This window comes from Sorex fumeus, unplaced genomic scaffold (genome assembly GCF_029834395.1).
Source record: "Sorex fumeus unplaced genomic scaffold, SorFum_2.1 ptg000064l, whole genome shotgun sequence".
Lineage (NCBI taxonomy): Eukaryota > Metazoa > Chordata > Mammalia > Eulipotyphla > Soricidae > Sorex > Sorex fumeus.
Genome location: NW_026606121.1, coordinates 872,753 through 882,500, shown reverse-complemented (window position 1 = coordinate 882,500; position 9,748 = coordinate 872,753). Strand labels below are relative to the sequence as shown.

The 9,748-nt window shown below is 52.5% G+C and overlaps 1 pseudogene; it reads left to right on the top strand.

Moving 5' to 3' along the window:
* Positions 1–2,086: 2,086 nt before the first annotated feature.
* LOC130036472 (metallo-beta-lactamase domain-containing protein 1-like) lies at positions 2,087–9,480 on the top strand (annotated as a pseudogene).
* The last annotated feature ends 268 nt before the right edge of the window (positions 9,481–9,748 follow it).

The window sequence follows — 9,748 nt, the reverse complement described above, 5'->3', positions numbered from 1 at the left end:
GGGAGCAGAGGAGAAAGGGTCAGGCAGGGCGGCTGTCCTCTCCTCTGGCCACAGACAATATGTCCTGGTGGCCTCTGTCCCCCGCCCAAACCCATGTCTCTATTCTGACCCACCAGAGACCCACCAAGACTAGCTGCAAAGTAGTGCTTTGAGCCCAGGGGGAGGGTCCGAGGCTCCCCCACCCCCACCCAGCTCTTGTCCTTGCAGCCCATCAGGAGCGCTGTTCTGCACCCTTCACCCTTGAACCTGCCTCGTCCCCCTTTGGGGGCAGGGATGAGAGGGGCCCCCCCACCTTTGTCTCTGCGCTGTTGCTCTCCTACCCTGACCAGGACCTGCGGAGTTGCCTGCCTGCTGATCTCTCTGCCTGGACACCCACAGCAGGACCCTGCTCAGCCCCTGCCTTGCGCCCATGCCTTCCCAAGAGGAACCTCTCAGATCCCTTTGCAGGAGGCTGCTGTGGTTCCCAAGCCCCTCCCCTCACTGCCTTCTGGGACCCCCTCCTTCCCTCAGCCTTGGGACCCATCTCAGTGGACACCCATCTATGCAGGAAGCTGCACCCCTGTGGGGGCAACAGAACCCAGCAGCACCTCAGCATCCTCTGGAGCCCCCACACTGGCGGGGCTGTGATGCTGCCCCCCTGGGGAACTGAAGGGGCTTCCCCCAAACCACACCGCAGGGCACGCGGCCTCCCCATCACCCATCTCTAGGCTGTATGTGTGTGTGTGTTTGCATGTGTATCTTTGTGTGTCTGTGTATCTCTGTGTGTCTCTGTGCATATGTGTGTCTGTGTATCTCCATGTTTCTAAGTATGTGTGTATGTATATCTCTATGTGTATATATATATATATGTTTGAGTGTCTGTGCATTTGTGTGTATATCTGTATATCTGTGTGCATCTCTATGTGTCTGTGTATCTCCGTGTGTCTCTGTGTGTGTGTACATGTGTGTGCATCTCTGTGCGCATGTGTGTGTGTGTGTGTGTGTGTGTGTGAGTGAGTGCCTCTGTGGTGCTCAGGGGTCAGTGGACCCCGTGGTTCTGGGATCACACCCGGCTGAAGGCTTCACAGGGAGCAGGGAGCTCCGGCCCAGGCCCTCCTCTGATTGTCTTCCTGGCACAGGAGCTGGAGTCACCCAGTAGAAGGCTGGGAAGTGGCAGGGGCCCGACACCACCTACCTTGGCTTCTCTTCCACACGAGGTAGGAGATTAGCCCCAAAATTGTCATTTTGAGTAGGGTGACGGTCACTGTGACTGCGACCACGGCGTCCAGCCTCAGGGGCCCCGAACTCTCTGTGCTGTTGGTCACATTCAGACCAGTTTCAGGTTGGGCTGAGGAGACACAGGACATCAGCAGACTCTCCTCAGGAGGCTCAGAGGACTCTGATGCCAATCACTGTCACTGTCACTGTCCTCCCGTTGTTCATCGATTTGCTCAAGCGGGCCCAGTAACATCTCCATTGGAGACTTTGTTGTTACTGTGTTTGGCATATCGAATACATCACTGGTAGCTTGCCAGGCTCTGCCGTGCGGGTGAGATACTCTCGGTAGCTTGCCGGGCTCTCCGAGAGGGGCGGAGGAATCCAACTCGGGTCGGCCATGTTGGCTGCATGCAAGGCAAACACCCTACCGCTGTGCTATCGCTCCAGCCCCTGATGCCAATATTCCAATACAATTTTCAAGATACTACACGACATGAAACAATACTGTAATTCAGTGGAATTTTCATAAAAAGATAAAGTGGCAGAGCCCAGAGGGGTCCCGGGAGCTTAGAGGAGTTAGGAAGGAAGAGGGGTCCTGGGGACAGGATTCCAGGGTCCTTGCAGTGCCAGCAGGGCGATGGGGCTGTTGTCTGAGCAACTGACTCACCTGGAGTGACGCTGAGTTCGGTCCCCTAGATGGACTCAAGCACCTGTGGCGCATCTCGTTGTGTTCAGCAGCACTTGGCAGAAGTACATGGTTGCGTCCCCCCTACACAGGCTGCTTTGTTCCTGTATTGCACAGGGCCTCCCTGTGGCCATTGCGGTGGCCCCAACCGCCTTAGATGTGGGGCAGGACCTGACTCGGTTTGGGCTCCCTCAGAGCGAGGACATGGGGGCTGGCACCAGGCCACCTCTCAGCACCTTCTCTGGGAGCTGTGCCCACCGTGACAGGCTGAGGCGGTCCAGGGCTGAAGACCTAGGCCAAGGGGTGGGCGGCCAGAATTTCACAGAGGAGGTGCTGTCAGATTCTGAGGTGGCAGCAAACAAAGCGACTTCCCTTCTCCCTGTCCCCAACCCCAACGTCATCTCTCAGGTTCCCCCTTGCACTGCCAAGTTCTTTTCCTCCCTCGCAGGCCTGAGAAAGGAAGTTCAGTGTCTTCACAGAGATCGTTGTCTGTCAGCCCTTTCAGCTCTGCCCCATCCTGTCGTGGTTGTAGCATGTCTTATCTCCCCTGGGAGAGCCGTGGCCAGAGTCCAGAACTTTCTGGGCTGTGAAACTTTCTTGAGAGGATTGGGGAGAGCTGGGCAAGGGCAGGTGAGGAATCAGGAGCATCCAGTATTGCCCTGAAGGTGCCACCAGATTCCCTCCAGCCTGCTCACCAGGGGAGGAGGCTTACACGTCTCCTCCCAGCTAGGTTGCCTGGGGAGGCCTAGACTCACCAGGGTCACCGTTGCCCATTCCTCAGGGCAGTGCAGGATGTCCCCAAAGCAGGCCCTTGGCTGACAGCCTGAAGTAAATGCTATCAGGTACCTTAGGCCTCGTTGCCTCCTAACAGGTCTTTTGGAATCAGGGGGCTTGTTTCATGCCATGGTCTGCCCCTGGCCCAGCTGCGTCCCCCAGAATGACCGTGAGGGGACATTTCTGTTCAGAAAGAGAGAGTGACTCACGGGGTCGCCATCCTCCTTCTCCAAAAACGAGAGTCCTGACAAATGTGTGGCTGGGGCCCTGCTCACAGAGGGCTTCAGGGAGGAGGCGGAGGCCTGGAGTTTGGTCAAGATTGATGGGGGAGAGATAGCCTGTATAAGGTCAGTGGCCCAGAGAAGGGCCAGAGCATTGTTAGATATACAAAATTTATTTCCTGAGGGAACTATTTTTTTATGAGGAAACCAAATTTATTTTCTGAGGGCACCACTGCTGCCCTCCTTAAGTAATATTTCCTTTCTCTCCCCCATATCTAGTTCATATTGGTAATGCTGAGGTGGTCCTGATTTTGGAAGCTCGAGCAAACCCAGGCATCCCACATGTATCGCTTGCCCCCTGACCTGTTTCCTTCCACCACCCCTCTGATGCAATTCATTCTCACAAATCACACAAATCACAAATCATCCTGTTATTTGTCGATTGCCTCGAGCAGGCCCCAGTAACGTCTCTTTCATCCTAGCCCTGAGATTATACTCAAGGCTCTTTAGGAGAATGAGACCCATCATTGTTACTGGTATTTGGCATATTGGGTATGCCACGGGGAGATTGCCAGACTCTGCTGTGTGGGCAGGCTACATTCGGTAGCCTGCCAGTTTGTCCAAAGTAGGAATGAGATAATAAGATGTTATAATAAAAATGCGGCCGCGCAGTTCCGGGAGCTGATTTTTATAGTCTCTGAGTCTTGGCAGTTGATGGAATTACACGGCGCCAGGGGGCCAGTTGGTGGGTGCCCTGCCTACTGAAATTTGGAGGATCTGGGTGGAGGATGCTCGGCCCCAATCCGAGTAGGCTTGGAGATCTCGGCCCCGGAACCCGTGTGGCTTTGTACCTCTGCCAGTACCTTCATGTGTGCAGAGAGTGGTCTCAGCATGGTGGTGGTTGGTCCAGGAGGACTCAAAAATAACACAAATAAAAATAACACAAGCACAACCAAAAAAACCCCAAACGGAATTAGGGTAAGTAAAGAAGGAAGACAAGAAAGACAAGGGAGAAAAAAAAAAAAGGAAAAATGGAATTAAATTGGGTTGAGAGAGCCAAGTTTTGAATGGATTCTCAACACTCACCCAAAGCAAAAAAAGAATGAGAAATTTAATGGAACATTTCATTCTGAAGGGAGCTCTGCAACAGAAAAATTATATTAGGAGAAAAGTAAAGAAATCTGGTGCCAGAGATATTCTACAGGGTCAAGGCTGATGCTGTTGCCTGTGGCTGACCTTTATTTGATCAACTGGTGCCTGAGGATCTTGGGTGCAGTCCAGAGGCTTTTGAGCACTGAAGCGTGTGGGGTTTTCACTTGGGGGTGGCCTGGGGAACTCCCAGCACTGCAGAGCCCAGCGTACCACTCACATTCTTAGGACTTGCACTGCCCCTCTGGCCCTGCTGGTTGAGAACTCCTGGTGAAGATCCTGGAATCATTATTGTTTTTTTTTTGTTTTTGGGCCACACCAGGTGGTGCTCAGGGCTTAATCCTGGCTATGTACTCAGGAATTACTCCTGGCTGTGCTGAGGGACTATATGGGATGCTGGGGATCGAGCCCAGGTCAGACCTTCTGCACGCAAGAAAAGAGCCCTCCCCACTGTACCTATTACTCCAGCTAGGATCCTGGAATCATGGTGGGGGCCTCAGACCTCTGGAGCACAGCTGGGGAGGATCCCTACCAACACTGCCCAAAAGGCAAAGAAATTGAAAGAAGCAATGGACATTAACTAATACCAAGGCATCAATGTTCGCTCAGGAATTGCAACAGATATTCCAGGTTGATGGAGGATGTGTGAGCATAAGGAAAGCAAATACGAGAACATGCTACCATCTGCTCAGTTTCTTCCTAAATTGAAAGTTGTTCTCCACAAAGTCATACAAAAATTCCCACTCTTTCACAGGTTTTTATCCAAGAGAAAGAACTATTTGCCTACAGACACCTTCTGTTCATAGCGACCGTATTTAGAGTCCCCACCCAGTCTGGAAGTGACCCAGATGGTCTTTGTTCAATCCATTGATTACACAAAACTACTCAAAAACAATTCAGAGAGAAGAGAAAAAAAGAAGAAAAATGCCTGCCACAGAGGTTGGCTGGGCGGTGGGGCTGGAGAGAGAGGACCAGGGGACATGGGTGATCAGAAATGTACACTGGTGTTGGAACATTGCAAGATTGAAACCCATGGTGAAAGCTTTGTGACTGTGCATCTTGTGGTGATTCAATTAAAAAATTTAAAAATAATAAACAATTATGTCACTAACCCAAAGAAATCAGGTACCCACATGCTTTATGGCTCAGAGAAAATCCATCAACCCTTGACTGGGGCTGGTGGCAGATATGAAACAGCTGCAGGGACTTTGGGAACCTCTAAGGGGGTGTGCTTCCATCTCTGGATTGTGATGGAATCACAATCTATCACAGTTCCTCTGGCTACACATTTACCAAAATCTGATCAGTCTGTGAAACAAGCACCGGCTTACGAAACAACACCAAAACTCCAAACTCGGCTTAATCAATAGGTGAATATATAGCAGTGCTTCTACACTATAAAAAAAATCTCCAAACTCGGATCACAAGGCTTTGTGCTGCTAAGGCAAATAGCTTAAAAATAAATAAATAAATAAACCACCTTTGTCTCAGAAAAATATGTCCCCGTCTTTCTTACCCTATCCAGCTGACCTATTTTAGAGGTCAGAAATAGCCACTAAAGTCTATGGTGGCCCTTTTCTCTCTCCCCAGATTGTCTGCAAAACCCCCTACCGCCCACTGGAGTGGATGAGCCACAGGTGCAGCTGCCTGGGGCCGCCCAGAGCCGGGGATGGAGAGCAGGTCAGTGCCACCTCCCCTGGGGCCACCGTCTTCAAGTTGGGGGTCCAGAGGCTGTGCCCAAAACAAGTCTCTGCTGTCAGTTTTGGGCCAACACCAGTGGTCTCCAACCACCCAGATGACCTCCCAGGAGCTGCCCATGGCATAGCTGTCCTGGATGGGACCCCTCAGGTGATAAGGACTCTTAACCTCCTGGACTTTCAGGATGGGAGGCCATTACAGGATAGAGATCAGGCTACCATCAAGGTCAGCTTGGACAGAGAGTTGGAGTTGGAGGGAGGTTATCATTGTTATCATTTTAATTCAGGAAATATGCAGGCTGGGCTCGGTTTGGTGGGGCATATGCGGAAAGTTTTCAGGTCAAGTTTTAGAAATACAGTGAAGACAAAAATCAGCGGCCAGGAAAGAGTAATTTTATTAGACACAAGAGGGCAGTAGAATAGAATAGAGAAATGCAAGAGAAGAGTGGAAAGAGAAAGAGAAGAGTGAGATTGAAGGAGAGAAAAGAGAGAGAGGGAGTAGAGAGATAATTCAGAGGGCAGGATGCTTGCCTTGCAAATGGCTGACCCAGGTTCCATCTCCAGCATGCCATAGGGTACCCTGAGCACTGTCGGGAGTAATTCTTGAATCCAGAGCAAGGAGTAACCCAGAACACTGTTGGGCATAGCCCCAAACTAACACACAAAGAGACAGACAATAAAGAGAGAAAGAAGAGAGAGAGAGAGAGAGAGAGAGAGAGAGAGAGAGAAGAAAAGCTCTTGCCATAGAGGGAGCAGGAGGTCGGGGGTGGTGGGTGATGGGATGAAACCTGGGGACACTGGTGCTGGGAAATATACACTGGTGGAGGGATAGGTGTTGGAATACTGTATGACTGGAATCATGAACAGCTTTGTAAGGTTCTATCTCACAGTGATTCAATTAAACAGTTATTTTTTATTTTATTTTATTTTTTGCTTTTTGGATCACACCCAGCGATGCTCAGTGGTTATTTCTGGCTCTGCACTCAGGAATTACTCCTGGGGGTGCTTGGGGGACCATATGGCATGCCGGGGATCGAACCCAGGTCAGCTGCATGCAAGGCAAACACCCTACCCGCTGTGCTATCGCTCCAGCCTCTAAACAGTTATTTTTTAAAAAAAGAGATTCCTCATTCTTCTGTAGACACAGAAAAAAATCACTACTTATTTAATTTTGCTTTTTGGATCACACGCAGCGATGCTCAGGTGTTACTCCTGGATCTTCACACAGGAATCACTCCTTGTGGTGCTTGAGGAACCCTCTGGGATGGGTCCCAGCATTGGATAGAACCCAAACACCCTTCCCACTACCCACTGTACTTTCATTCCAGCCCCTAAGAAGAAAATCTATAAAGTGTTTTCTCTGGGGGTCTGATGGGGAAACTCTGGTGAAAGTTATCGTCAAGAGCGACCCCGAGGAAAGACTCTAGGACAGGAGAAACCTGGGATGCATGGCCATTCTGATTCCTGGCTGAAGTTGCTGGAGGGCTGGAAGCTGATACATTACAACTTCCAAAGTGACACCGCCCACACAACAGCTGATTACCAAGGTATGCAGGAGCAGCAGCAGGACTGGTCCCCCGGGTTCACAAAATTGTGTCAGTGGACACAATTTTGTGAACGCACAAGTATCTATCAGCATTTTGAGCTCTCCCTCCTTCCCCGGGGACCAGTGCCAGCAAGGGCTCCACGGAGGTTAGTGCTGGGGGTTCAGAGACCTTGGGCCAGAGTTATCCTCAGAGCTCTGTGGGCAGGTGGCAGCCACCGAGAAACTTGAAAAATGGAGCTGGAGTCTGAGCATAGTCCAGCGGATAGGACATTTGGCTTGTACACCACCAACCCGGGTTCAATCCCCAGCAACCCATACGGTCCCCGGAGTTACCCAGCAGTGATCCCTTAGCACAGAGCCAGGAGTCAACCTTGAGCACCGCACACAAAAACAAAATAAACTGAAGCAAACGGGGATCTCCAAACCTGCAGCTTAGGAGGCGGCCAGTGGTCTTAGGCCAGTGGAGAGCAGTCCCTTCTGCTCAAGGTGGAAAGTGTGGCGGAAGCGAAATTCCAAGAGAGCAACCACTTTGGCCACTGGCTGGCCTATGGGACCTCGCCGAGGACAAAAATTCCTTGCTTTTCCATCCTTCTCCTGAATGGAGATCTGATCTGTAAGAAGCGATCAAATGAGACTTACACCCAAGAATAGCAGAGATGTGTACCAGGAGGATTACTCCACAACTTGGAAACTGGCCTCACATGCTGGGGGAAAGGCAGGTCAGATAGAGAAGGACCATCAAGTAAAGGGTGCTTGGTGGGCCTGCTCGGGATGGGAGATGGGTACTGAAAGTAAACTATAGACTGAACCTGATGGCCTGTCAATACCTATATTGCAAACCACAATACCAAAAAAGAGAGACACCAAAAGGGAATGCCCTGCCACAGAAGCTGGGTGGGGTGGGGAGATGGGGTGGAGGTAGTGGGAGGAATACTGGGATCATTGGTGGTGAAGAATGGGCACCGATGGAGGAATGGGTACTGGATCATCATATGACTGAAATGTAAGCACGAAAGTTTGTAGGTCTGTAACTGTACCTCACAGTGATTCATTTAAAAATTAAAAAAAAAGGAGGAGGAAGAGGAGGAGGAGGAGGAGGAGGAAAGGAGAAGGAGGAAAAGGAGGAGGAGGAGGAGAAGGAGAAGAAGAAGAAGAAGAAGAAGAAGAAGAAGAAGAAGAAGAAGAAGAAGAAGAAGAAGAAGAAGAAGAAGAAGAAGAAGAAGAAGAAGAAGAAGAAGAAGAAGAAGAAGAAGAAATAATCAAAGGAGTGGAAGATGTAGAGCAGCCAGAGTCCAAATGAGGGAAATAACATGGTCCCCTTCTGGATGCACATGGAGGGGGTGGGAGTGATGGACAGTCCAGGCCGGTGCTGCCACCAGGAGAGCAGGGCGGGCACCCACAACCTATGTTCTTTCTGCAGCACAGCCTTCTCCGGCGATGAGAAGTCCGGTGGGGACCTAGCCACTGCCCAGAGAGACCCCGCTGCGGGTGCCAGGCAGCCCCTACTCAGTGGTGGTTCTGCTGTGGGGCTCCACAGAGCCCGAGGGGGTGAGCAGGACAGTGCAGGCTGACTGCTCGGTGAACCTCGTCCTGCCCGTGGTGTGGGCCCGGCTGCAGGCCCGCTATCTGCCCGGTCCGAGGGCCCGGAGGCGGAGGCAGTGCTGTGGGAGGCGGCCGGCAGCCCCATCCTCGTGGACACGGGAGTGGGGTGCCCCTGGGCTAGCAAGGCTATGCTGGGGGCCCTGACGGGGCAGGGAGTGGGCCCGGGCGACGTGGGGTTGGTGATGGGCACGCACGGGCACTCGGACCACGTCGGGAACCAAGGGCTGTTCCCCAGGTCGCTCCTGCTGGTGTCGCACGACTTGTGTGTGCCTCCTGGGGGGCCTCTACCTCCCGCACACGCTGAGAGAGGAGCCCCCCCCACTGCGGCTCCGGCCCGGGCTCGAGGTGTGGGCCACGCTAGGCCATGGTGGCCAACGGGAAGTAAGCGTGGTGGTGGAGGGCACGGCCCTGGGCACCGTGGTGGTGGCTGGCGACGTGTTCAAGCGCCACAGGGACGAGGAGTCGTGGTGGGGGCTGAGCCAAGACCCGGTGGCGCAGGAGCAGAGTCGCAGGAGGGTCCTGGCCGCCGCCGACTTGGTGGTTCCCGGCCACGAGGCACCCTTCAGGGTGATCAGGGGAGCCCCGCGGCCCTACGGCCCAGGGACCTGAGACACGAATGCAGCTGCTGTGCACTGAGGAGCCCGGGGACTCTGCTTCTGCTTCAGAAACTAAGGACCCGGAGGCGCATGGGCCGAGCAGCCAGCAGGAGATGGCCACGGGCATCAAGGTCTCTTGCGAGGACCGACCCCCCTTTTCTTTCTCATCACCAAGCTGAGACCAAGGACTGGCCTGGGCGGTGTTCCCTCCTCTGGGACCTCATTTGTAAAACGGGGATGTGGTTAAAAATAAAAACTGGAAACCACCGACAATCTTTCCC